General features: G+C 56.6%; 1 protein-coding gene across 9 annotated transcripts in view; it reads right to left on the bottom strand.

Moving 5' to 3' along the window:
- The window catches only part of Hdac4 (histone deacetylase 4), a 270,631-nt gene that overhangs the window by 166,047 nt on the left and 78,000 nt on the right, over positions 1 to 26,584 (bottom strand). The window contains exon 3 of one of the 9 annotated variants that reach the window (XM_058583297.1): positions 6,439 to 6,540. The exons of the other annotated variants lie outside the window; for them this stretch is intronic. The gene's annotated coding sequence lies outside the window, so the exon portion shown is untranslated. The remainder of the gene's footprint in view (positions 1 to 6,438; positions 6,541 to 26,584) is intronic. 9 annotated transcript variants of the gene reach the window in all.

The raw sequence follows: 26,584 nt of genomic DNA, 5'->3' as shown, positions 1-26,584 counted from the left end.
CACTGGGTCACCCAGCATCTCTCTCTGCAGCAAGCACACTCAGGGAAGACAAGCCTCTGTCCACTGCTCCCCAGGAGCCGCAGGAGCAGCCGAGGAGGGACACATTGCCCTCAGGGGCTCCCCCATGAGAGAGCCAGGGGCAGGTGCAGCCCTCAAGGACAGGGAGGTGTGAGCTTAGGTTTCTACAGGGATTCAACGCCTACAGGAAACGCCTACGGGAACCCCACGTCCTTACCCACGTGCCCAGGGTCCAGGAAATCCGAAGGCTGGGCTCAGTAGACAGGCCCAGGCCTCGACCTAAGGTCACCCCAAGGCCATCTGCATGCGTGGTGGACCCCATGTCAACACATCAGACCCTCAGCCTCATTCACAGATGCACCCAGCTGAAGACCAGGTCCAGCTTCAGTTGGCCGAGTCATCACGGGCGTTTCTGAGTGTGCTGGAAGGTGTGGGGTGGGGAAGGGGCTTGTCGGCTGGGTTTTTAAGTGTCCATTGAGGATGCACTGATGTGAGACTCCTCATGAAGGTCAGCAGGCAGACGGAGACGCAGCTGCAGAGGCCCTCTAAGGAGGCCTGCCACAGGCAGCCAGAAGCCACCGGGGAGGCGCTGAGGCTGCTAGCATCATGGTCAAGGCCTCAGACTGAACTCTGTGAGCATGGAGAGGCCAGTGGTGCTCTAGTCATCCACAGGACACAGCTTCTCCTCGAGGACTCAGCCCCTGTGGAGACACTGTCGACCACTACCCTCCTCAGCCCTGCTCTCCTAAGAGCTGTTTCGTTCACAGGGGGACCAGCACCAGGGCAGCTTTGAAGACTGTGGGTCAGGAACCGACCCCTCACACCGCACCTGCTGGGACCCCGGGTGGGCCCACGCCCTCTGGCACCCCACCTATGGGCAGGCTGATCGGGACGCCCCGTGCCTTCTGTGGCAGGCAATTTGTCTTTCTTTTCCCAACAAGCTAGAAACTGCCTCAGAACTTCTCAGGTGCAGAGAAGCTTGTGCAGATGGCCTCTCCTCTCCCACATCACAGCAGGCCAGGACTGGGGCCAAGTGCTGGGTCAGGCTGCAGAGGCAGCCAGGAGGTGGAGGACCTGCTTGCGCACCAGCTGGATGTCACCCTGGAGAAGGAATTGCTATCACTGTCACCCACCACAGGCAAAACAGTCCAGAGAAATCACAGCTTCCCGCAGTGCTGCAGGGACTCCCTAACGGGGACACGCCCTGACCTTGCAAATCTGTGAGTTCTCAGCAAACACAAAGACACACCTTGGAATTGGGAGGTGAAGCTTAGACAGCAATGGCTGTCCTTTCCAAGAATCCCTGTGGACACCCAGGCCCACACCAGCAAAAGGGGCTCCAGGTCTGCAGCCTCTCTGCACCTCCTCGCAGAGCCACGCGGAGACTAGGCCAGGACACGGCCCTCTGGAAGGCCCCTGCTCTAATGGGGACTACTCTGCTCTCACTGGCCTGGACGAGGGTGCCCTGGATCCCCCACACTGGGTCCTAGAGACTGTGCTAGGGAGGCGCCCCCTGGGGCAGAGGGTGTCACTCAGGGCCTGCAAAGCACAGTGAAGAGCTGAGGCTCTGCGGGGGACGTGAGTGAGTGGCCATCCAGAGACCTCGCCAGAGAGGGCCACACCCTGCCTGAGTGCCACTCAGGTCCACGGAGCCATCACTGAAGGTGAAGAAGTGCCCCCCTGATAAGAGGAAAGGCCTTCCACACAGAAGGGCAAATGGGGGTGAAAGGGAATGTCCCTTTGCCCTCAGAAATGGCCCTAGCATGAGGACCCTTGTGAATGTAAATCCACTATACACCTGGGGAGTGACAGAGGGCTACTAGAGAACTAGCCTGCAGCTTCTGAGGCCAGGCACAGGGCAGGCAAGGATGGCAGTGGGCAGGAAGGCCCTCCTACATGCTGGAAACGCCCACAGGAACCCCACGTCCTGACCCAAGTGCCAGGGGCCCATGGAATCTGAAGCTGGGCTCAGTTTCTGGACAACACGCAGAGCTAAGAATATAGATAGCACTCTTCCCGCCAGCACATGCTTTTCCTGGACTCCTGGGGAGTGCAGGAGGGTCCCTGGCCTTCCCTCTGCCTAGGCTCCCCTGCTCAGCCAATGCCCACCAAGCTTCAAGCTGGCATCGCCAGCATTTACCCCATAGGGGATCTAATCACCAGGCTGGCCCAGGCTCTGGCATGACCAGGTCCACTCAGCAGGAGGAAGACATGCCCAGGACAGAAGCAATGGACAGGGTCACAGGCCTTGCCCAAGGTCACTTATGAGCTCCTGCAGCATTCTGCTAGGTCTGTGGGGTGAAGGGACTTGGATGAGGCCACAAAAGCCCTGCTTATCTGACCTCCCGTACCATCCCCACAGCAGGAGCATGGCGAGGCTGCCAGGCTCCTGCTCTCACTCCGAGCACCAGGCCCTGCTGGCGCCAGCCCCACCTACCCCCAACACAGGGTACCAGCAGTAGCAGCCGAGACCAGAGGTGAGACATGAGACACTTCCCTGGTGTGCAGGTGTCCAGTGCTCACAGATGTGAGGAGCAAAGCTAAGTAAGGTCAGTCTCAGATTGCCTGAGAAACCCCCATCGTCACCTGCCATCTACATGTCACTAGGCACATCGCTTAACCTCTCAGGGTTCCTATCTGTAACGTGCAAGAGATGATGGGGCCAATCTCCCAGAGCTCAGGGAAGGGCCTGACCCACAGCAAGTGCCCCCCACTGTGCCTAAATGACGCTCCATGAAGCTGATCCATGCCCATGAAGACCTCACCTGCTCTGCAACGTGAAGCCTACCTCACACCGGACAGTTCCCATTTACACAGGAAAGGAAAACGGTCAATCCTGAACTGCAGAACCGTAGCTCACCATTCCTACTAGAGGTACCAGGGTTCAAGGCACACCTCGCAGCTGCCCACAAACTATGACACTGGCAGATTAGGACTTCTTCAACCCTGCATGACTGTTCCCAGAGGTCCCTGCACAGCCAGAGAGTTGCACACATGAGAAACTAGCCACAAACCGGAAGTGTCAAACCACGGCTCCCAAGACTCTTTCACAAGGAGAAATGGTGGTGGGAGCGAGCTGAGAGCCCCAGGTGCAGTTGCAGCCATGGGGGCTCCAGCAGAAAGGGCCTGCACCCCAGCAGCCCCGGCTCCACTGTGCTCCCTTCACAGCAACTGGAAAGAGACTGCCTGGCTCCTGGGGGCCTCTACACCCCAGGAGCTTCCCCGTGGCCACAGAGCAGACTGCTCGCACTTCACTGGGCACGCCTCCACCTGTGGAGTCTTCACGTAGTAATTCATCACATTCCTGACAAGTCGTCTTTCAAATGCCATCTCTTCTAGGAATGAAGGCATTTTCCTGAAAAGACAGATATCATCAAGCATTAAAAAAAAAAAAAAAAACCAAACAACTGCACACCCTGCTATGAGCTACACTTGGATTCCATGCATACATCAGAACAATGTCTAAATCAAGCAAAAGACTTGTTAATACACCAGGAAACACCTTGAAGGAGAGTTGCCTTCATTTGATGACAGCTTTTTGATTGATCAATTCTTTCTGCAAGTCCTTCCCCTGCGCTCCAGCAGACAAGGGAGTGGGGCCAGGAAGGAGGGAGCCCATCCTAAGGGGGTAGCAGGATGGACCCAAGGTCACGGAGGGAAGAGCAGCGACCACACTGTCCTCCAAGGAGAGTGACTGAGAGATCCAGGCGTCAGACTTCTCTCTGGACCTGGTTCCTCACCAAGAGGCCTCGGGACACTTTGCTCAGAACCACCTGGGCAGAAGCACCCAGGCTAAGAAGGACCTGAAGGCGGGGTAGCAAATCAGGGCCACCCTGGGCCACGCAGCTCCAGCTGACTCCTCTGTCAGGGACGGGGAGGAAGACGCCCAGGAAGCTGCACAGGAATCAGACTTTCAGCCTTTCCTTCGACCTTTAACCAAGGACAGGTCAAACAAAGTGCGGAAGACAGAAGGTTCTGGGGGGAAGCAAAGGGCTTTTTGTGTAGAGAAGCCCAGGGCGCTTGGCCAGGGCTGGACGGTAACAAAGGCCAAGGAAAATCCAGCAAGCCCCAGCCCCTGGGCCCCCAGAGGCAGAGAGTGCAGAAAGTGCCCCTAGAACTACTGTGCTGGCTTCTACAGGGCTCACCCAACGGCCAGAACACAGGCCAGTCACGGGTGCAGCTGAGCGTGAAGCAGCCTTGTTCCAGGCACCTAGAGAGTGCTCTCCAGTGCGCCTGCCTGCGTGTGTATGACCAATAAAATGCCTGTCTGCAGGACAAGGACAGGCAGGTCCCAGCTCCTGGTAATCCCTGGGCATCACTTCGACTCCTTCTGCACAGCACGGAATTCCACTCCAGTTCCCAGGACTTCTCTATGAACTTCCGACCTCCAGTCCCCATTCAATGACCAAATGAGAAGGCAAACCCTCTCCTTCTCTTGACATGCACCCAGGCCCCTTAGGTCCCGCCGAGCGCCAAGAAGCCGAGCTTCCACAGGGCGCTGGTGGAAAAAGACACAGCCACTCTACGTGACTCTGTGCGCCTTCCAGGTTGGCCATTGAAGGGGGACCACTCCACGTCGATGGGTAGGCCTGCATCTCTAGCCTGGCCCGGGACCTCAATGCTCATCTTCATTGACCACTCCCAGTCCCGTGCCCAGCTTTCACAGGAGCCAGGACTGCTCCTCCAACAGGCGCGGCAACATTGCACTACTCCCCAAGGGACATCCCAACTCGGAGGCCAAGGCAGGAGGATTGCAAAGCCAGCCTCCACAGTTTAGAAAGGCCCTAAGCACCCTGGTGAGAGAGCGGCACAGAGGGGCCAGGAAAAGGCCTCTGGAAAGAATTGAGAGGAAGGTTTAAGTCATTTGGGGGCTAACACAGCCAGCTGTTCACACCCTCGCTGGGGACTTTATAATTCTTGCAAGTCTCCTGGGACTGGGGCCTTCCTCTGCCCCAAGATATTTCACTTTCACTCAACATCTCGTAGTTCACAATGTACGCAAACACCCTCTGACCCACCTCACTGCAGAAGGAGCAGCCAGGTGCCTGAGTGAGGCCAGCCTGTGCTGTGGGCGGCCGGGCGGCTGGAGCGGCTCCAGTCCACACTGGCATGCACAGAGGCCTTGCAAAATCGGTACAAGGCCGGGCACACGCTGGCAGGCCAGCTCTAGGTCAGGAGAAGGCAAAGCAACCCTTCCTGGTCCAGAGAGGTAATGCCTAGGTCAGTACTAAACGGGCCCTCTTTTGCTGCAGGCTCCCCGCCATACTGACACTCAGAGGCCTGCGGTACTCTCATCCACCTGGAGCAAATGCAAGGCTCGGAACGCAGACTCACTAAGAAGGCTGGTGCTTAGACATCTTGTGTGAATGGCCAAAGACGGTAGAAACCAGACTTCATCAAGTGCCACCAGCCACATTCTACCCCTGAAGCACTGCCAGGTTTGAACAGCCAGGAACATGGAATGCAGTGAGCACAGGGCTCTGGAAACACCACCGTCTGTGGACAGTGCGTCCTCCAGGACCCACCCCACTAAACAGGCTCAAGCCCTGGGAGGCCAACTGGGGTCTCTGCCCTTGACCCTGCTGTGACCCTGCCTGTCCCCTCAGGGTGTGGGGTCTAGTGTGGGACTCTGGTGGCTCCACTTCTCATAATCAACCTATTAACGGGGGAAACTTTCATCTGTGAACCACAGAGAGCCGTCAGAATGTTCCGGGCCTTTTGTTGGTGTGGGGAAGAACTCTCTAATGCTGCAACACTCAATACCAGAAACCAATCCAATGAACGTTCACAACATGACGCAGATTCCAACAAACCGTGCAAAATAATGGTGGAAAAGCAGTTTATACAAAGAAACTCGGCTCTGAGAAGGCCTCCGTGTGTTTGGCCATTTTCCCACGGACTTTCAATTAAAAACCACTGTGGGAAAGTGGGTCCCGCCACTGGAAAGGGCAGAGACCAGCAAGGCCACAAAAGAGGCCCTCTGCTGACACCTGGGGCTGGCAGCACTCACAGCTCCACAGCCAGAGTCGGGGCCCCGGAAGGGCCACCTCACTGTTCCGCCTAAACAGCCCAGAAGGCCTCCCTGAGGGACACCAAGCACACGCGCTGAAAGGAAAAGGTGAAGTGGACATCACCCAACAGAACTGCTGCTTCCCCAGGACGCTGTCCACAAAGGGAAAAAGACGCCCACAGGACAGTACTTGGAAGGCACCTGCCCAATACAGGAGCCATGTCCAGAATGTGCAGAGGACACCCAGGGTTCAGCAAGGCAGGACAAACACCACAAGGAGGACGGGCACAGTGGCCACACCTGAGATCCACGAGGGAGGCTGAGACCGAGGACTGACTTCAAGGCCAGCCTGGGCGACTCGGTGAGACCCTGTCTCAGAAGAAGACGGAAGCCAGGCGTGGTGGGCATACCTGCATCCCAGCAGCTCAGAAGGCTGAGTCAGAGGACCGTGAGCTCAAAGCCAGCTTCGGCAACTTAGCGAGGCCCTGATGCAACTCAGTGAGACCCTGTCTCTAAATAAAAAAATACAAAAAAAAAGGGCTGAGGGTGTGGCTCAGTGGTCAAGTGTCCCTGGGTTCAATCCCCCGTACCTAAATAAATAAATAAATAAATAAATAAATAGGCCTGGGATGTAGTTCATCAGTAGAGTGCTCACCTGTCAGGCGTAAACCCGAGTTCTATCCCCTGCATCACACATACACATACACAAAACCAGACAGATGATTCAGACAGACATTTTCCAGAGAAGACGTACGAATGGTCAATGTGCCCATGAAAAGACGCTCAGTGCTGGGTGTGACAGCACACCTGTAATCCCAGCAGCTCGGGAGGCCGAGGCAGGATTGCAAAACCAGCCTCCGCAGTTTAGAAAGACCCTAAGCAACTCAGTGAGATCCTGTCTCAAAATAAAAAATAGAAAGGGCCAGGGCTGTAGCTCAGTGGTCAAACATCCCTGGGTTTAATCCCTGGTACCAAAAACAAAGAAAGAAGAAAACAGTGCTCAGTGTCCGCCGTCATCACAGAATAGGAATGCAGAGCAAGATCACGGTGAGCTGGGACAGGCACCAGTGCCAGAACCGCTCTCGGCTGCCCACACGTACCCTAGGAGGCTCACCTCTCTGGCTGCTAGGGACGCCACAGCCAGGCACCGTCTGGCCCCGGCAGAGCAGCAGTTCACCTGTGTCCCCAGGACTCTCAGATGCCCACCCACGTGGCTCTTGCTGTTCCACCCTCTTGCCCAAGCTGCCCTGCACTCCTGCAGCAGCCTCTTCCCTCCACAGTGGCCTGGCCACCTGCAATGCTGTCAAGGCAGAGGTCGGAAGGGAGCTGCACGTCTGGAGGCAGGGCATGGAAGACTGAACAGCGGCCCCCCAAGAGGCCCACATCCTTACTCCACAACCCATCAAGGGCGGCGGGACCTGGGAGACCTTGAGATTAGGCCTGTTTCCATTTGGGGACAGGAACTATACAAGGTGACAAGGCGTTCTGTCCTAACCAAGCAAGGAATTTATCAAATCCTACACAGTCCCATCAAAAGGCCTCCAGGGCTAACTTACTGGGGCCCTCACAAGACGGAGCACTCTGAACACTAAAAACATGGCGGCGCAGGCCCAAGCATGAACAGCACTGACCACGAGCTCATGGTCACACTCAGACCCAGCAACACTGCACCAGCCTGTCGGGTGACTGTGGTGGCCAGCTCCTCAAACTCAACGGGGACCAAGCCTCCCAACGTGCACCTGCAGCCCCCAAGGAGGCCAGGCAACACCCCTGGGAAATGCTGACCACCCAGTGGGAAGCAGGACACCAGTCTTGCCAGCCTACAGGTGCTGCATCTGACACAGCATCCCACGTGGACCACGGGTGGCTGGAAGCAGACGGAACACCCAGAGGCCAGCCCCAGCCTGGGACACACAACAAATATGGTGCAGCGAGCATGTGTGGGCCAGCAGGCAACTGGCATGAACAAGGCACAGGTGACACAGGGCCCGGCCAGCCCAGGGGCTTTTACTTATTACTTATTTGAACAGCTATAAATACCGCCCCCCCCCCCCCGCAAAAAAAATACTAAAAACTTTGAGACAATCAGGGATTTTAAAAGATGACTATTTGATGGTATTTACGGATCAGCTCAGGCCATGGTGATAGAGTTACAGCCAATGTCAAGAAGCAGTCTTGTCTCACTGGAGGCAGTGTGACAGCCCAGCAGGGAGGCAGGGATGGCAGTACAGACAGGCAGGACGCCCCCAGGCCAGGCCTGCTCAACAGGGGCCACAGCTGCCCTCCTCTGTCTCTCACTGGGGTAAGGGCTTTGGATTCCCATAACAAAAGCCAATGGCCTCCAAGGGAGCAGGCCTTGGGCAGGTGGCAGGTGTGCTTCTGTGCTGCTGGCCTTTTCTGGCCCTGGGCAGGCTGCAAACAGCCCTGGGCTCACAGGGGTGGAGATCACACTCACCCCCCAGCTGTTTAGAGGGAGACCCAGAGATGGGCACCTGTGACCCCGCCAGTTGCTGCAATTCCCAGGAAGAGTTTCCGATCATTACCTAACGGGGTAAAAAAAAAAAAAAATGTTCTTGTGAAGGGCAAAAGCCTGGGGTTTGCAGAAAGACAAGAGACATGGGGAAGCTGGGCAGATGCCAGTCCCAGCCGTGAGTGACCAGGGGTCCAGGACCTCAGCTCCTCTTTAACAGCTGACTCGACAATAATGGAAGTAACCTTTACAGTAACAATGAGACATAATCTGCCCACTTCAAACAAAACAGAGCAAGCAAACCACTGAGCAGGTCCCCGGGGAGCCCTGCTCCCACTGCCTCTCCAGGGCGGGGCTCTCCCAACCGGGCACAGAGCAGAGCTGTCACTGTGACTTAACTTGACCTAGAACAAACCTTGTCCCAAAAGCTGCTCCAAAAGGAAGAGGCTCAGAAGTCCCTACTGAAGTCCTGTCCTTAGGCTGGATTAAAACAGATCCCCTAGGGCCCCCCCAGCTGCTCCAGGCTGGGGGGCGGGGAGGGCAGTGACAGCCCTTTTTAATTAAGTCTTTCTTACAAGAAATCTTTTTCCAAGAGCCAAGTCCTAAAATTATTTTGTGTGACAGGGAAGGAAAGATCAGTGGATTTGCTTTAGGTTGTAAACATTCCCAGAGCTGCAAATACATCCCACTGGCCGCAGGACTGCGCAGGAAACCAGTAAACAGCAGAGCAAGCTATAATTACCATCTTGCCAATCTCCTGCGACGCAGTGGTGGTTTCAGGAGGGAAGAGAGGCGGAGGGGCTGGCCGGAAGCCTCCTGAGCCCACGGCTGCCGCGGCCTGAGGCCCAGACCACCAGGATGAGCACACAGGCCAGCCCCTGAGGCTGTCCCTGGCAAATGTCCCCTGATGGACGCCAAGCTGCTGGCAAAGCCTTGCTCATGGCTGCTTTCTTCACATGTGGTTTGATTGACGCAAATCAAGAGGCAAGCAGATGATTCATAACTGTCTAAGCACAGGGCTCACACAGAAATGGCACCAGCCCAAACTTGCTGATTCACCAAGAAACTACCGTGTCCCAGGAGGCACTGCCAGATTGAACCTTCACATATAGCATGCAGGCAACTCCTCGGGTGGGCCGGAATCTGGCCCTGCTGCAGGCCCAGACGGAACAGAGGCACGTGTGGAGGAGACCAGCCCTGCACCCCCATGCACATGGGTGCACATGCATGCATGGGTACCGACACGACGCTTCAACCACAGCCCCAGGTACCCAGGTCTCTGCCTGGCCCCACAGCCAGCCTTGGCCCTCCAAGTGCCAGGCACACCTAAGTGGAGAGGCAGCGAGATGGACAGCAACACCCCTGCCTTTCAGGAGCTCCCGGGGAACTGAAGGTCCCAGGGGAGGCCCCCGTGTGCCAAGTGAACCACAGACAGACATAATGCAGCCACACCCCCGGCTGGGCAGATCGCTCTGGGGGTCTCACAAAGCTGGCAGAGGTACATGAGTAGGGCGGCGGCGTGACCTGAAGATGACAGGTACGGTGTGACCACTGATGAGGACCTGGAGGGAGGTGCCGTGAAGTACCAGCTGAAGAACATCAAATCAGTTGTCCCAACAATGAAGGGCTTGTCTGTACCTCTCTAGCACCCTGCTGCCCGCACTTCCTGCAACCAAACCCCAGGTCACTGAGCTGCCGGGGGCAGGGAGAGACACCAAGTTCTGTCCATAGAATCTGTAAGGCCTCACAGCCCTAGCTGGACACCCTCAGCTGGGAGAAAGTGCCCCACGGGACCCTCAGTCCCATCCCCAAAACAGATCCACTAGTAATGGGGCCCCAGCCATTAGGTCCCAGGGGAGGCCCCCGTGGTGCCAAGTGAACCACAGACAGACAGGGTGCTGCCCACTCCTCAGCAAAGGCTGGCCGCAGCAGGGAGCAGAACACCACAGTCAGGGAGGAGGGTGAGAGGGAGCCGGACAGGCCTGCAGCTGCCCCTCCTCCTGCCACTCAGTCCACTGGCCCCCACGACTCCAGCCCTGGCCCTGACACCCAGCCCTGCAGCACTCAGCACCATGCAGACCAGCGGTGGCGGCCCTGGCTGGTATGGCCACGCTGGCCTCCTCTCTCTGATGATACCTACAACCCTGCACTGTCACAGGTTTCGTAGCCTCTTTCCCAAGGGCCACAGAACCTTTCTAGATGACCTTCAAACGCTCACCTTGGTGTCCTGCTGCTGCCCACTCCAGCCTGGCACAGCGGGGCTCAGTGTTTGTTGGAGGAGGAGTAAAAGGTGAAATTCTTTTCAGCAGCAGAGGCCCAGATCCAGCATCCCAGCTCTTGAGCTTCCCTAAGGAACAGCAACCTCCAACCACACACAGTGGACCTGACCTGTCCTCCCAGCCACTCAGGAGGATCCCAAGTTTGAGGCCAGCCTGGCAATGTTAATGAGACAATGTCTCAAAATAAAACATAAAATAAGGGCTGGGAATATGGCTCAGTAGTTGAGCACCCCTGGTTCAATCCCCAGCACTGCAAATAAATAAACGAAGGACGGACGGAAGGGAGGGAGGGAGGGAGGGGAAGGAAGGAAGGAAGGAAGGAAGGAAGGAAGGAAGGAAGGAAGGAAGGAAGGAGAGGAGAGGAGCAACAACCTCTTGTCTCCAGTCCAGCTGGGCTTTCCAAAAGGGCAGAGGAGAGCACACTAGGCACTCAGGCGGTCACGGAGCAGGGGCCCAGCATACGCGGCTGCACACAGCACCCTGGCCTCCGGGCACCTCTGCAGGCTGCACAGGTTGCGAGGCTGCTGCCAGCACCAGGACAGTGTGACAAGGTCTGCCTGGGAAGGGCATTGGCACTGTGCCCACCAGCGTGTAGCAACACACAAAACAGGGTCACTTCCCACAGCCGTGCGACAGGGCCACCCCTGGCCTGAGGTACCTCCCAGCACTGGAGTCCTGGGATCTGCAGGGAAGGAGGGGAGTCTCCTCTGCCTCCTTCCTGTGGCTGCCCAGGCCACCTGCAGGGATTCTGAGAAATAAACAGCACTCACCCATCCCCCTGAGACTGCTGAGTCTTCAAACCCTCCTCAACAGACGAGGAGGAAAGGACCAGGGAGCCAGCGGCAGCCACAGGTGATGAGGGTCCGGAAGAATGACGGGGGCGGAGGGGCGGGGGCACTCGACACATGACCCCTGCTGCAGGCCTCACAGAGAAAGGCCTCCACCAAATGACACTGTCTGCTGCTTTAAAAGAAAGAAAAGGAAACTTGATGATCTAATTAGTAAGGAAAAAGGAAGACTTTAAAGTAGAAAGACACCATGTAGCAGTGAAAATAACTTCAGAAGGTTTTAGCTTGTTTTAAGTTACCTTCGTGCCTTCAGGTGGCCAAGGAGGCTGGAAACAGCAGAGAGGAGCAGAGTAGGTGTGGAGCCACCTGGGAGAGGAAGGGCCTGGGCAACCCAGGGCTGCAGCAGCCACCTGGGCTGAGGGCCTCCAAATCCCAGAACATTCCATTCAAGCCGAACAAGGAAGGACCTGGGCCTCCACAGCCGAGGCTGGGGTCTGCCTCTCCCAGAAGACTGGGCGCCCAGGCACCTGGCCCCGGGCAGGCGACTGAGCAGCATTGCTGACAGGTGTGGCTGAGAGACGGGGGCACAAAGCCTCCGCCCGACACCAGGCCACAAGCCCTCACCACCCACAAGCCTTTCAGGAAGCACAAGAGGCTCGTCTCTTGGCACCCCTGTGTCACAGAGGAGAATATCGAGGCACAAAGAAACTAAGTTCTAAGAAAAAAGGCTGGGGGTGCACACCGGTGGCCCAGACTCCTTCATCTGTCTTCCTCACTGTCCCAAGAGAGAAACACAGTCCTTCCCCACCCCACCCAAGCAAGTCCTGAGGGAACTGGGCAAGCAGAGGACAGAAGTCCTGGGAACCGAGCTAGAAACAAGCGAGATCAGCAGCAGCAGGGGCCAGGACCCCAGGCAGAGACCACAGGGAGCACACACCCCTCACTTGCTGGGTCCACATGGTGGACACCGGACCAGGTGCTGAGAGATCCAGGAATGTGGAGGGAGGAAGCAGAGCCTCTGCACTGACCAGAGTTATCCACCCTGGGAAAGCAGCAGTGCCAAGCCCTCCCCCTCCCGCACCTTCTGGAGGACCATCAGGAATGGCTCAAGATGGTCATTGGAGTGGGGCACTTCTGTAGTCCCTGCCCCAATTCTCGAGTGAGCGCGGGTGGTCCGTGGAAAATGCACTTCCTCCTCAGGAGCCCACCCCCTACAGCTTACGTGGAGGAGGCCCCTGCCAATGCCCTGAGGCAGACTGTTTCTAGAACTTCCAGATGATGGGCAGGTCAGCCAAGAAGCTGACCAGGTGCTGATGAAAATCCCTCCATCCCCCCAAAGATGCACGCTGGCTCTCGTGTCAACCCTGGGAGACAAGTTGGTCAAAGAAAAATAGCAACTGGAAATTTCTGTTTTATATTCTCTCATTTGTAACTAGGCCAGTGACCCAAGAGACAGGGACCACATCAGTGCGGGTGAGCCTGTACTCTGCAAGGCTGGGTTAAAGACAGCGGGCCTCAGCCCTTAGGGCCCGTGTTGTCCCAAACCTCCTCCAAGTTAAAATCCCCAAGAATGTAGACTCACAGCAAGCAGCTCTGGGACGGCGCTCGGGATGCATCGAGGATTCCTGGTAAACATGACTCATCTGCGCCCACAGGTCCCTCCAAAGGGCAAGGCAGGGACACAGAGGGCTGCTACCTGCCTCCTCCAGCCTCAAGCACTGAAACCTCAGGGTGAAGAAGGACACTGGGTCCTCTGCAAGAGCGCGGCTGCAGTTGTCTTGTGTGAGGAAGATTGACATTCGTCTGAAACCAAGTAATACTGAACATCGACCTCCCAGAACTGTCCACAGTGCACAGGTGACTCCAAGACCCAGCCAGTTCCCGTCACCATGCGGAAGCATGCAATTTCCCAACACAGCCTGCCACCTGGAGGGTCTGACACACACTGTGGCGCGCTCTTCACACACACACACACACACACACACACACACAGCAGCGCCCTACTAGCAGCTGAGGTCTAGATCAAGACCTGCTCCTCCTGGGAGGATGAGCCCTGAGCACAGGAACGGTACCCAGGGGGAAAGTGGCGGCAGAGGGGCGACAGAGGCTGCTGTGGGGATGGGCTGCCTGGTTAATCCGGCTGAGCTGGGGGGGTGAGTCCATAGAACCCGGAGGAAGGGGTTCCAGGAAGAAGGGGTCCCCAGGCCCTGGGGCACAGAGCTGTGGGGTTTCCAAACAGCAGGCAGCTGAATGTCGCTGGAGCCCCGAGAGAGAAAGCAGAGCACAGTCGGGCCACAGCCAGCAGGGTCAGCACCACGAGGGGCCGAATGCCCCGACCACCGTGGGGCTCGAGGACAGACAGGAGAGCTGAGGGTGAAGCAGTCTGACTGGGAGTTTTAGGGACTGGTCTTCATTTTTAATGTGATTTGTTTAGTTCCAAGTTTACCTCATTTTATTTCATGATGGCTTGTTCGACAACCCTAACCCTAACCCTAACCCTAACCAGTGCCCCCAAGCCAGCTGCAGCTCACCAGCCACCAAGGAATGTAGTGGAGTGGGACAGAAGCAGGTGGCTCCAGCAGAGCGTGGGAGGACCTGCCCCAGACACAGGAATGGGGGGAAGGCCTGGAAAGAAAATCAGGAGACATTTCCGAAGCACCTGATGGGAAACACAATGTTCAGTAAGGAAAAGCAGGAGCCGCCGCTGTGCTGCTGAGGGACTAGGAGGTGGGTCTCAGCCCCCACAGCCCCCACGGCAAAGCCCGCTCAGGCTCGGGACAGGGCGAGGGTGCCTGGCCAGGGCCGCCCCATCGCAGCTCCCTCCTGCTCTGCAGGGCACTCCTTCGTGTTTAGACACGAGGCGTGTACCAGAACTCCGTGTCTGGCAGTTCTCACCATCTCTCCACCTTCGCTGTCATCTCCTCCTCAGGCGGCCTCCGAGTCTCCTGGGACATGAGCAGGAGACAAGGACACAGACAGCAGTGTGAGTCGCACCTCTGTTGAACACTCCTCTGCCTGGCTTAGGTTGTCCAGGAAACAGGAGTGTGTGTCCCAGATGTGGGTGGAAGAACGCCTAGGGTGAGGGACAGGAGTGTACCAGGGGTGGGGTGGCCAGGACTGGGGTGGCCAGGGGCAGGGTGAGTCAAGGCAGGGATGCAGAGCCGAGCAGCTGCTGCCGGAACCAGTGGGGCCCCAATGCTCCATTTGAGAGCCTCACGTCAGCGTCCCAGCTCCACTTCCCTGAGGAGCAACAGGTACCTTCCATTGGCTCCTATCCTCCAGGGCTCGAGGTGACAATGGGGGCAGAGCCCACGCACACGTGGTGACACACACACCGGCTGTGCAGGCACCCTTGAGCATCCCATTGCGAGAGAGCCACGCAGGTGAGAGCCGGCCTGTGTGGCGGCGCCAGGCCTCTGTGCAGAAGGGCTTCCCGAGAGTAACCGGGTGGGAGCGGGGGGGGGGGGGGGGGGGGCGAGCGCCAGAGCCTGGGGCTCCGAGAGCTGAGCAAGCACAGGGTCACGCTGGACAGAAAGGAGCCGCCCTGGGAAGGACGGGTCCACAATAGACTGGTACAAGGCTGCGCTGGAAGGGAGGAAGGCCCAGCTGGGATCCGGGTGCCCAGGCCAGAGCGTCCCGGCGCCGCGGTGCCTGCGGAAGGAGTGAGGTCCAACACGGGAGGTGCAGTGCATCAGCACTGGTGCTGCTGAGCTGAGTCCTAAGGAGGCACCCAGAGAGCTGCAGACGGCGACGGCGACAGCGACGGCAATGGCGCGCAGCCCTGCAGCTCCTCTCCCGGGAGTGTGGGAGGAACGTCTCTCGCACAGGCACTTGCGCTGCACAAACCTGGTTCTGAATTAAGTGCAGTTCCTGTCACTGTGCTAGACACAGTGAAGGGACCTTCCAAGGGACCAGAGGTAAATGAATAGAAGAAAAGTGACTTGAGCTGACAGCAGAGCTGAGCACAGGGAGTGCCTGGTGCTCTCACAGTGCAGACCAAGGACAAGCTGGCAGGAACATCTTGACGTACCAGGGCGCAGCACGGGGGTCCTGGTGTCCAGTCAGGACCCCAGCAGGCTCTGGGTTCTCAGAAGGGCACTGACATCAGGTTCATAAAAGTAGCCTATGGAATCCCGTCTGAAGAAAGCCATCCCTGATAAAAATCCCTTCAACAGCCACATGTAAGTTCCAAATCCACACAAGGAACATATGGGGACACAACTAGATCCAGGCAGCAAAATCATCAAAGGGTGGAATGTTTCAGACACTCACATTCGAACACAGTGACTATGCTTGCCCTTTTGTGAAGGGGCCGCACTGGGGACTGAATCCAGGGTGCTCTGCCCTGAGCTACCGCCCTGAGCTACCGCCCTGTGCCTTTGTTCTCTGTGTGAGGCAGGGTCTCTCTAAGCTGCCCTGGCTGGCCTGGAACTTGGGCCCTCCTCCTCCGCCCCCAGGTCGCTGGGTCTAACGTGTACCACCATGCCCAGCTACTCCTGGAATTTGTGAAGAAAAGATAGATTAGCGTCTTATTCTCTATCATTTCTCTTCATATATGTTTTGGTTAAATAATAAGGTTACTAACATATCTAAAATTAATTCCAAATTAATAATTTTAGGAAAAGAACAAAATAGACTTTCATAAATAGAAAGCATGATTGACGGATTTTTAAACATCCAGAATGAATGTTTTAAGCAATAGATATCATATAGAACCCAAAAGAAAACTGCGTGCATGAGGAGACAGAGATGGCGGGGAGCATCTGAAGAGGCCCAGAGCCGGAGGCCAGCCCTCTGCCTGCCCCTTCGCCTGCCGGGTCAGAGGCAAGAGTGGAGACAAGGAGGGCCCTGCGGAATTGCTGGCTGAGAGAGCGCAGAAGTGACAGTCAGGAGCCAGCTCCCCATGCAAGCTGTGAGGCCACACAGGGCCAGCTACACAGGGCACCAGCAGGGGGAAGGCCACCTGCCAGGGAGGGCAGCCCAGAGGCAGGGGAGAGCCCTGAATGGACCAAGAAGAGGAAAGGAAAGACCTCCTCAAGATTCTGCACAGCAATCCTCAGACATTCTTCAAGGGAAGAGGAGGAGGAAGAGAGGAAGGAAGGGAGGAGGAGGGAGGGAGGGAAAGGGAGGGAAAGGGAAGGAAGGAGGAGGAGGAAGAAGGGAAAGAGGGAGGAGGGGGAGGGAGGAGGGGGAGGAAGGGAGGGAGGAAGGGAGGGAGGAGGGAGGGAGGGAGGAGGGGGAGGAAGGGAGGAAGGAAGGGAGGAGGAGGGAGGGAGGGAAAGGGAGGGAAAGGGAAGGAAGGAGGAGGAGGAAGAAGGGAGGGAGGGAGGAGGGGGAGGGAGGAGGGGGAGGAAGGGAGGGAGGAAGGGAGGGAGGGAGGGAGGGAAAGGGAAGGGAGGAGGAAGAAGGGAGGGAGGGGAAGGAAGGAGGAGGAGGAGGAAGGGAGGAAGGGAGGGAGGGAAAGGGAGGAGGAGGAGGAGGAGGAAGGGAGGGGGGAGGGAGAGGGAACAACAGGATGAGCCATGTCCTAAGATAACGTGAGAGTCAGCCCATCGGTAACCACTGAAGATCTTGGGCAGCTACAAATCCAACCACCAAGGAAGCATGAGCCCCAAATAGGCTTAGACTTTGTCTCTAAATATCAAGAAACAAATAATTTTAATATTAAATTCTTCCCAAAAGCTTCTAAAAATTGACACCAAAGAGAAAAATTACAGACCACCACAATTCAGGAACAGACATGAAACTCGGGAAACACCGCAAACCTAGCCAGCCCACGGTAGACCTACGGTCTCCATCCTAGACACAGGAGGGGCTGACAGCAGTAGGTGGCCTCGGCCAGCTCAAGAGTCCCAAGGGAAGCAGGTGTGGTGGCCACATCTGGGACCCCAGCACTGGGGAGGCTGAGGCAAGAGACTGCCTCAAGATAAAAATAAAAAGGGCTGTGGATGTAGCTCAGTGGTAGAGTGGCCCCGGGGTTCAGTCCCCAGCACACAAACTCACAAACAAACAAAATTAGAAGATTCAAGCCCACTCAGAACGCCAAGACCTTTACGTTTCCTCTCATGTAGGAGAGCTAGAGAGGAAAAAGGGATCTGATGAAAATCCAAGGAGATCACACAGGAGAGGGACCGGGGCCGGAGGAGCGGAGAGGACAGGGAAGCAGGGTGTGACACTGGCCAAGTCATACTGCATGTGTGTGTGTACAGACCCAGCCTATGGACAACTACAACGCACTCACAGAAAATACAGGAGAACCAAACCGAGATTAGAATTCCAGCCAACTTCCCTCTTACTGGTTTAAAAGTGAGGACAGGAAAAAGTCAGAAGGGACGTACCAGGAGCACTTGGGCAGACCACTCCAGAAGGGCCCCTGGGAGCCTGTGTCGCACTCACTGGCACCAGGACAAGGAGGCCCGTCTCTGCCGCTGCTCGGAGCCAAGCTGGCCGGGGAGAGGGGACGGCCACACTGTGACCAGCACTGCTAACTGCCCCGACCTGGGCGTCCTTGGAGAAGCCACAGGACCACGTTCAAAGACAAGTCCAGAACGGGGAGGTGATCAGCTGTGAGGACTACACTCACAACCAGCTGCACCCCACCAAATAATCAGGAGCACTTCATCTAAATCTAAAATCAACCTCTCCTCTACCCCAGAGAAACAAAGACCAGCTAGTCTGCCAAAGAAGGAGTCTAACGTGATGTGTGCAGGACCCGCAATGGAGGAGACAGAGCCTCAGGAAAGGCGCCGCGGGAGCCCTCACTACAAGACAACAGGCCACAGAAAGGACACCACCAGCCCCCACAGAGGTCTCCATATTCAAGGCAATACCAGGGACATCTCCACAGTGGCTGTGTAGGGGGAACTGCTTCTGGAGGAGGAGCTGGGCCCTCACAGGACGGTGGCAGCTCAGGTTGGGCCCTGTAGGGGGACGGTGCCCCACGGCTAGGGTCAGGATCCGGCATGCTGTGCACAGCCTTGCACTGACGGGGCCCAGATGCTGGGGAGCTAGCGCTGTGCTGCCCCAGCCCGGCAAAAAGAAGTTTCAGGCCGCTTAGCTACAAATGGGAACATGAGTGGAAGTGATCCCTCCCCTGCTCCACCCACAAGAATCAAAACTCACTTGTGAAGGCAGCATTTCAAAAGCTTTAAGGAGCACACCAGGCTATCTTTAGGACCCGGAGTCAGGGAAGGTGTTTCAGCTATTGTTTTGCTTTTCAATAAAATACAGAAAGCATTAATCACAAAACAAACACCCTGCGCCTTGGCTGACTGAAGACCCTGAGCATGGTAGCCTTCCTCTGGGACACTGCGCATGGCGGGAGCACAGGTGCTTCAGACCTGGCTGAGTCAGACGCCACAGACTCCCTCCAGCGCCTCCTGCTCCCGTTGCGCCCTTACTGAACCCAGCACTGTTCCAAGAACACAGGACAAGAGTCTCTCCTTCACGCGTCCTGTCCTGGGTGAGGAGAGCCCAGACAGCAGGGCAGGGCACTTGGGGTTCCCAGGGAGCCCGCAGGACCCACCCCGGGCCTCCCAGGCTGGGCCAGCAGGATGGCTCTGTCCATCACCACCCCTGCCCTGCGCCCCTCATCCCAACGCAGAACACAAGCCTGCATCAAGCCTGTGCCCTCAGCACCCTCCAAGGACATCCTTGGAAGAGGGAACTACTTCCTAAATTTCAGAAAAGCATCAAAATCTTCACTCACCCCTTAGATTTAGGCAAAGGAGACAATAAGATAAACAGGGCCCTATCTACTATGGAAAAGATCACTCCAAATAGGAAGTCACCAAGAGTCAGGACAAATGCAGAGTTTATCAGCTTTACCGAAAGTCCCCTAACGTTAACCAGAAAAAATCTGCTCAACTCTCTTAATTCAAAACTAAACCAACAATTTTTACTGTATTGAACTCCATATTTATTTCCCAAAGGAGAGCTAATGTTTTCCGTGTTATCAAACTCTCACATGGTGGCCAGTCTCCAGTTAATTCCCTCCCTATACAGAAAAAGGAGGGCTGGGCTAGGCTCAGTGGCAGAGCGCTCGCCTCGCACAGTCAGGCTCTGGATTCGGTCATCAGCACCACAGAAAGATATATAAATAAAATAAAAATACTGTGTCTATCTGTAACTTTAAAAAGAAGAAGGAGCCCCCACAAGGCTATATCATGGGCACCCCCAGGTGTCACATCACTGTGTACACATGCCACATCAGGGCCCCAGGAGGTTGCTGCCGGGTTTCTCGGGCAGGACGCTGGGTTTCTGTTTGAAAGCCCCTGGGGAAGCATGGCCATCCTGGGGGATGCACCTGCAGTGGAGGTGGGCAGCCCCTTCCCGGGGCTTTCCCTTCATTCTTGGTTTCATGCCTCCTGAGCCCTGTGTTCCATCAGTCCTGATGGGTAAAGTCTTCAGCTGAGGACCCCTCTGCTCCCGTGATGGACGATGAGGGCAGCCATCTAGCAAACCACCCCGGCACTCAAGCCAGAGTCCTGGGTGAGGCTAACAACGTGTGGCTCAGGAACACCCAAAATGTCCACAGTCACTAGCTGCTGAACCAGCGGAAGAGGGGGTAGGATGGAAGTCAACTATCAGGGACCAGAAGTCCATCTTTCACATCATCTTGAGCGACTGTCCCTGTTGTATAAGGGACTGAGTTTGAGGTGTGGGACCAGGATGCACCTGGTGCACATGCAGGTCTGCTTGCGTTCCTGGCGCGCAGCCTGCTGGTCAGGTCCAAATTCCCTGTCCCTCCAAACCCCGCTCTTAGTGACACTGGAAGGTCCCAGGATCTTTAGGTTACCACTTCTCCCTCCCCTAAACACACAGAGAAGTGTCTTTTAGCAATAACAGTGAGCGTTGCTCTTGAGTATCCACACCATTGTGGCTGGGTGCCCCACCTCACCATTCCTGGGCATCCCCGCAGCCTTTGCTGCTGGGGGTCCCCACATCATCGACACCTAGTTCAGGGCTGGGGAGTCACAAGAAAACCAAGAATCCCAGCAAGAGAAGGATGTGCGAGTCATCATTGCTTGCCAGGGCCAGTGCAGGGCCAGGGACAGCTTTGCCACCAATGTGTGCAAGCCCCAGCTGTGACACCAACCAGAGTGCTGAAAATAGACAGGGGTTTGTTTATATCCCCTGTGCTGAAGAGTCAGGTGGGCGTGGAGGCTGTCTCCTGCCCCCAGAGGCCAGGAGTGGGATTTTGAGAAGAAACCTCATCAGGTCACCTAAAGATTAATGGCTTTTAGGAAACCACCAAATCCAACCCCCACTTTCTGGAATTCAGGCTTTTGGGTGCCAATGTGCAGTCATCCATGGGAGGCCCACAGCCAGCCTGCTGCCAGCCCGGAGGACCAAAACAGCTTCAGAGACAACCTGCAATTAACACAGGAGCAGCCATCTTCCTAATTTAGGTTAATTTCTACTTGGAAGTCCACGATGGCAGCGGCCAGCACTGGATATCTGCGTGGGTGCTCTCTGTTTTGTTCTCCAAGTCCCGTGCAGTTTTGAGATCTTAAAGAGATTACAAACGTCCAGCAGCACCTGGCCCACAGAGCCCTGCCCACCAGGCACAGGGTGCACCCTCCTAGGAATAAGCCTTTGTGCTGAGTCCGCTGCTCCTGCCCCTCAGCCCTTTGTCTGCAGCCTGGCCATGGGTCCCTGGGCAGGACACTGGCAGCAGGGCAAAGGCCCACCTCAGCAGGCAACAGGCACTCTGTGCTCCACGGTGGAGCTACCACCATGGCAGTGGAAGTGGGCACCCACCAGAAGCACGGGGTGTCCCAGGAACCAGGGTGCCTGCTGGGTGCAGGGATGTACCAGGAGCATAGGCCCTAGAGCACTGCCCTCCTGGGGTCCGGTCAGTGGGCCAGGCAGTAAACAAGTGCTCTTGCTGGCTGCGCTGCAGGCCAGCATCTGTTGTTTGGTGGATGGATGACGACGCAAGGCCTTCGACAGCTTCTGCAGCGAGAACGCGATCCAGTCAACACTGCCATCCCGAAGCCAAAGAACCCAAGGGGCATGCGGACAGTGACAGAGCCACGCCGCAGAGCCCAGGACCACAGCAAGCAGGTGCTCAGGGTCTGCAAAGAACAGACCCCCAACCCATACTGAAAAGGCATCTCCTGATTCCAGAAAAGGGTCCCCTGGCACTCAATCCAGAGTCCTGGGTGAAGCTGAAGTGTGTGGCTCAGGAACACCCCCAATGTCCACAAGCACCAGCTTCAGGACCAGCAGAACATATTCATCTACTCCTTTTTTCTGATTTTGAAAGAGGGGATAGGATGGATATAAACTACCAGGGACTAGAAGGCCATCTTTCACATCATTTTGAGTGACTGTCCCTGTTATATAACCCAAAAGAAATTACAAGGGACCAAAAGCTGTGCGGGAAAAGGCATACAACAGCATCCATGCAAAAGCCTGTTCAGGTCCTTCAGTGGAAGGACACTTTTGAGTTTCAGTTTCCATCCAAGTGATGAACAGTAAATTCAATTAGATATAGTTTTACTTTAAAAAAAAAAAAAATGCAACTAACTGTCCCTGTAGAATTGGCCTAGAAATGCCTGCCAGGCCTGCAGGTCTGTGGATAGCCGCTGCCAGCTCCCAGAGCCACCCGTCCGCAGCCCACCAAGAAGCAGTTTCCCTCCAGGCACCCGCTCCAGCCCCCTGCTCCAGCCCAGCCCTTCCTCAGAAGTGCTTTTCCCAGAGAGCCTGGGGTGGGCCCAGGAGGTCCCCAGGGCATGGATTCCTTGAAACAATACACTGAAAGGCCTTTTAGACAGCCCAGCTGGCCTCTCCGTGCTGGGGCCTCCAGAGCACTAACATGTAATTGCTTTCTAAATCCTAGGAGCTTCCCCCAACAAAGGCTGGGCCAGGACCAGCCCCCTCCCCAGCTTCTGGGTGAAGAATTTTAAAGATCTTGCAAAAACCCCGTGACTCAGAAAGTCCCATTTCAGAAGTACCTGACCCTGGGGCTGGGGATGTGGCTCAAGCGGTAGCGCTAGTGGCCCGGGTTCGATCCTCAGCACCACATACAAAGATGTTGTGTCCACCGAAAACTAAAAAAAATAAATATTAAAATTCTCTCTCTTTCTCTCTCTCTCTCTTTAAAAAAAAAAAAAAAAAAAGTACCTGACCCTGTACAAAGGGGGAGAAACCCCCCTCAGCAGGGCCAGAGCCCGATGAAAGCAAGCATCAGAGACAGTCAGTCCCGCCACCTGAAGGTGAGGTGCTCAGGATGCTGAGGGGCTTAGGGGTCAGCACCAGGAGAGATGCAGAGAGGAGTCTGGGGTCCAGCCTAGGGGCACCTCCCTAGGACGCGCAGCCACTGCACCCTAGCCCAGCATGCCCCACACTGAGCAGCCGAGGCCCACACGGGCCCTCCAGAGGCAGGCTGAGCTAGTGGTTGAGCAACCTAAGGGCAGCACTGGCTCCTTCCTCCCCGAGGAAACCTCTTTACTAGAGAACACACACAACGGGATCTGCTGGGCACAGCTGAGACCCTCCACAAACCAACGCAAGACTTCCAATTATCTGCTTGCAGCCAGTAAAAAAGGAAAGCAAATTTACTAGAGAAAGGTGGGCCACGTACCCCACCTTGGCCCCCAGCCTGTCCTAGGACAGCCGCGGACACAACCCAACAGTTGGCTTCAACACACACCGCAGCACGGGGTCACGGTCACACTGACACTGAAGTACAAGTGTGTGTGTCCAGATCACCAGTGGGCAGGGCTGAGGGGCAGCTGGGGGACACGTGCGGTGTGCCCATCACGGGGCAGGGCTTCTGGAAGCTGTGGGCCAGACCGGAGCCCACTCAAACTTCTAGTGCAGAGATGATGGTGGCCGTGGGCACGGGAAAAGAGCAGAGAAAATTGCTGTACTTAGGGAGCCTACTGAGAGCCGAGGGTGGAGAAAAGCAGAGTTCCGCCCCAGGCAGGTTCCCTGGGCTCTCTCTTCCAGGAAGAGGAAGCAGGGCACTCCAGAGTCCACCTGGCAAGGCCAGGGGAGGACAGCACTGGGGGCAGCAGGAGCTGGGGGCAGGGAGGCCACCTGCCTGGCCTGGGCCTCAGCAGAAGCCCGGCTCCCCACAGCCTCCCTTTCCTCGACAGTGAGACAGCAATGTGGCCCTCCCCAGTGTCACACGAGGCCACACTGGTGACTACTGGTCAACTGTCAACAGGGCTGCAGCACTATCAGTCAGGCCTGTTTCCACTCAAGGGAAACAAGCAAAGGAGCCAGAGAATGCCTGCCAGTGCAGCTCCCACAGGGCCAAGGCCAGACCTGCAGGACACACCCCAAAAGCCGCCTCCCATCCACCTGCTTTCAAAGGGGTAACCAGAGCCAGCTGGCGGGATAAGGGCAAAACAGCTGGCTCCAGCTCAGGAGGAAGACAGCTGTGTCACCACCAGCAAGACCAGCGAACCAAAATGTTCAACGGGGACCTCAGGGAGCCAGGACAGGGAGGGACTTCCCCCACCTTCACAGGTTGGCATTCTTTGTTTTAATGTCCTAAAATAAAAGAGTGCTGCCTGGTATCGAGGGGGAGCCGTGCACCCCAGCTGGTCAAAGGCGGCCTCCGCTATACCAGGGCTTGCCTCCCGTGTCCCTGCTGCCCACAGGCTTTGTCTCTCCTCTGCTGATCCTGCTGAACCTCATTTCTAAATACAGTGTCCCACCAGAACCCACCACAGCAGAATGGCTGGCCACCAGGTCCCCACACACAGCCCAGGGAAGCAGGCTGCAGGGTCTCCTCTGTGGTCCTGTCTTCCCAACAGCATGACCAGCTCCTCCTGAAGCAACACCTTCCCAACCCCTCCACCCTCCCGACTCTGTGGAACATGCACTGCTTTTACGGAAGCTTCTGGCAGGGCACTGCGGCTCCCGCCCTCCACAAGACCGGAGCCAGCAGTTAGCCATGAGCGGCAGCAAGGTCACCTACAGGTGACTCTTCAACCCCACAAAGGCCACAGAGATCTAAAGACGGCATGGCCCCATTCTGCAGATGAGGCTGCCCAGTAGGAAGTGGGCTGAACCCAACACAGGCGTGTGCAGGCTAACCCGCAGCTGTGGGCCTAAGCACTCTGCCCACACAGTTGGCCATCGTTCTTAAAGCACACGTGTGCACACGTGCACTCACAGGACATGCCGGGCCCTGCCCTGGGCACACTACCACCTGACCATGAATAGGAGTCTGACATCCTGCAGGGTGGACTCTGCCTGGCAGCAGTGAGGAGACACGCACAGCCTGGTCCTGCAGGGCCCTGGGTCACAGTCTCACTTCTGCAGGCGCAGCAGTGCCTTGATTCTAAAGGTCATCCCATGGCATTTCTCGTGGCCTCCACTGTTCCAGGGCCTTGCAGATCAGGGTCCAATGCTGGCTGGCATTTAAGAGGAACTGCCATCTGCTCATTTCTGTTCTTCTTCCCAAGGCAGTACTGCCCAGTGGGGCCTTTCACAGGGTGGACCTGTGTGGCAGTGTGGCCAAGGGGGCTGGGAGTCACCTCCCCTCAGCCTGCGGGGTTCCTGGCAGCGATTAATTTAGACAGCGTTGGACTAGTGGCCATACCCGCTCCCACGACTACCTGAGGCAGACAGTGCTGGAAGCAGTGGCCCGGAAGCTCCCCGACCTTCCTATCTCAAGTGACGGGGACGGAGGCAGCTGGTGCTTCTGCCTCACTCCCCCGCCAAGGCAGCCTTGGGTGGTCCTGGGCCCAAGAGAAAAAACACCAAACGCCCATTCCCGTTCATCTTCCCATGAAAGAGCAAACAGGAATTGAACTTCATGCTACTTACTCTAAGGCCATTCAGGGACACGGGGGTGGGGCGCGGGGGGGGGCGCATCTGGACACCAAGAGGAGGGGTTTTGATACCCTCTGGGCCCCCTGAGTTTCTAGTATAAGCCCTGATGGAAAGAGTGGCTGAGGACAAGGCAGGGGAACAGAGCCCCCAACCCTCTCACCAGCAGCAGTGGGTGTGGCCACCCCTGCCCACCCATCCTGAAGGTCACAGTCAGCTTGGCCCTACCCAGGACAGGAACCAGAGCTGTTGTCAGCACAGGGTTGAGGCAGGGTGTGGAGCTCCAGTCTGGGCCCTGCAGGTCACCGGCTATGTGGCCTGAGCCTCTGTGGAAGCTTGCCAGGCTGTGGTGTCCTTAAGCAAAGGTGGGGACAGCCTGTGACGGGCAGCCCTCCTGCGCCCCGCCCACCATGAGCTGAAGAAGCTGCACAGCAGCAGCTTCCCCACACAGCCCTGCCCTGCCAGGGGCCACAAACTGCACTCATCATTTCCTAATTCTTTAAAAAACAGGAAAAAACGTGAAAACCAAAGTTCCAGGCACAAAGACGTTCTTCAGACTCAGCCAGAGGACTCTCCCGGGCTGGTGCTTCTGCTGCACTCCACCCCAAGACAGGCATGCGAAGGCGCTGAGGCACGACAGGAAGGAAGCGGCCACAAGGGGAGTGCCCGGGGTCCCCTCGGCGAGCAGGACAGGTGAGTGTGCGTGAGTGTGTGGGTGAATGTACGGAACACCACACCAGGCAACCCTCAGCCAGACATCTGGATGGAAGCATCTCAAGGGTGCACTGTCTGGGCGTCCCTGCGGCAGACAGACAGGTGGAACCCAGCTCCCAGCCAACCTGGCTCCCTGTCAGAGCTGTGGCTTCTCAGAGGTTGGCAGACCCCTGGGCATCACAGGGAGAAGAGATAAGATGCCTGCAAAGCTGATATCTATGCAGTGAAGAACCCCGCATGCTGCAGCCTCCACATCCAGGAGGGACCCTGCGCACCTGACATTTAAGATGTCCTGAAGTGCCAGTCCTCACAGTGGCCCTCATCACTGAGGAGAGCCAAGCACTCCACGAGGATCCCATTCAGTGTCCACCACTCCCTCTGAGGACAATGCCATCACAGGCTTCTCCCAGGTGGTCAGAGGCATGTGAGCAACAAGAGCAGAGACCCTGCCACTCGGGGAGTCATGGGCCATGGCTGAACCGCATGTACCCAGGACCCTACCACATCTTAA

This window comes from Marmota monax, unplaced genomic scaffold, assembly GCF_021218885.2.
Source record: "Marmota monax isolate L192 unplaced genomic scaffold, Marmota_monax_Labrador192_F-V1.1 WCK01_AAM20220418_F8-fsc00230, whole genome shotgun sequence".
NCBI lineage: Eukaryota > Metazoa > Chordata > Mammalia > Rodentia > Sciuridae > Marmota > Marmota monax.
Note: the sequence above shows the minus strand (reverse complement) of the source record. Positions and strands in the feature narration are given on the sequence as shown.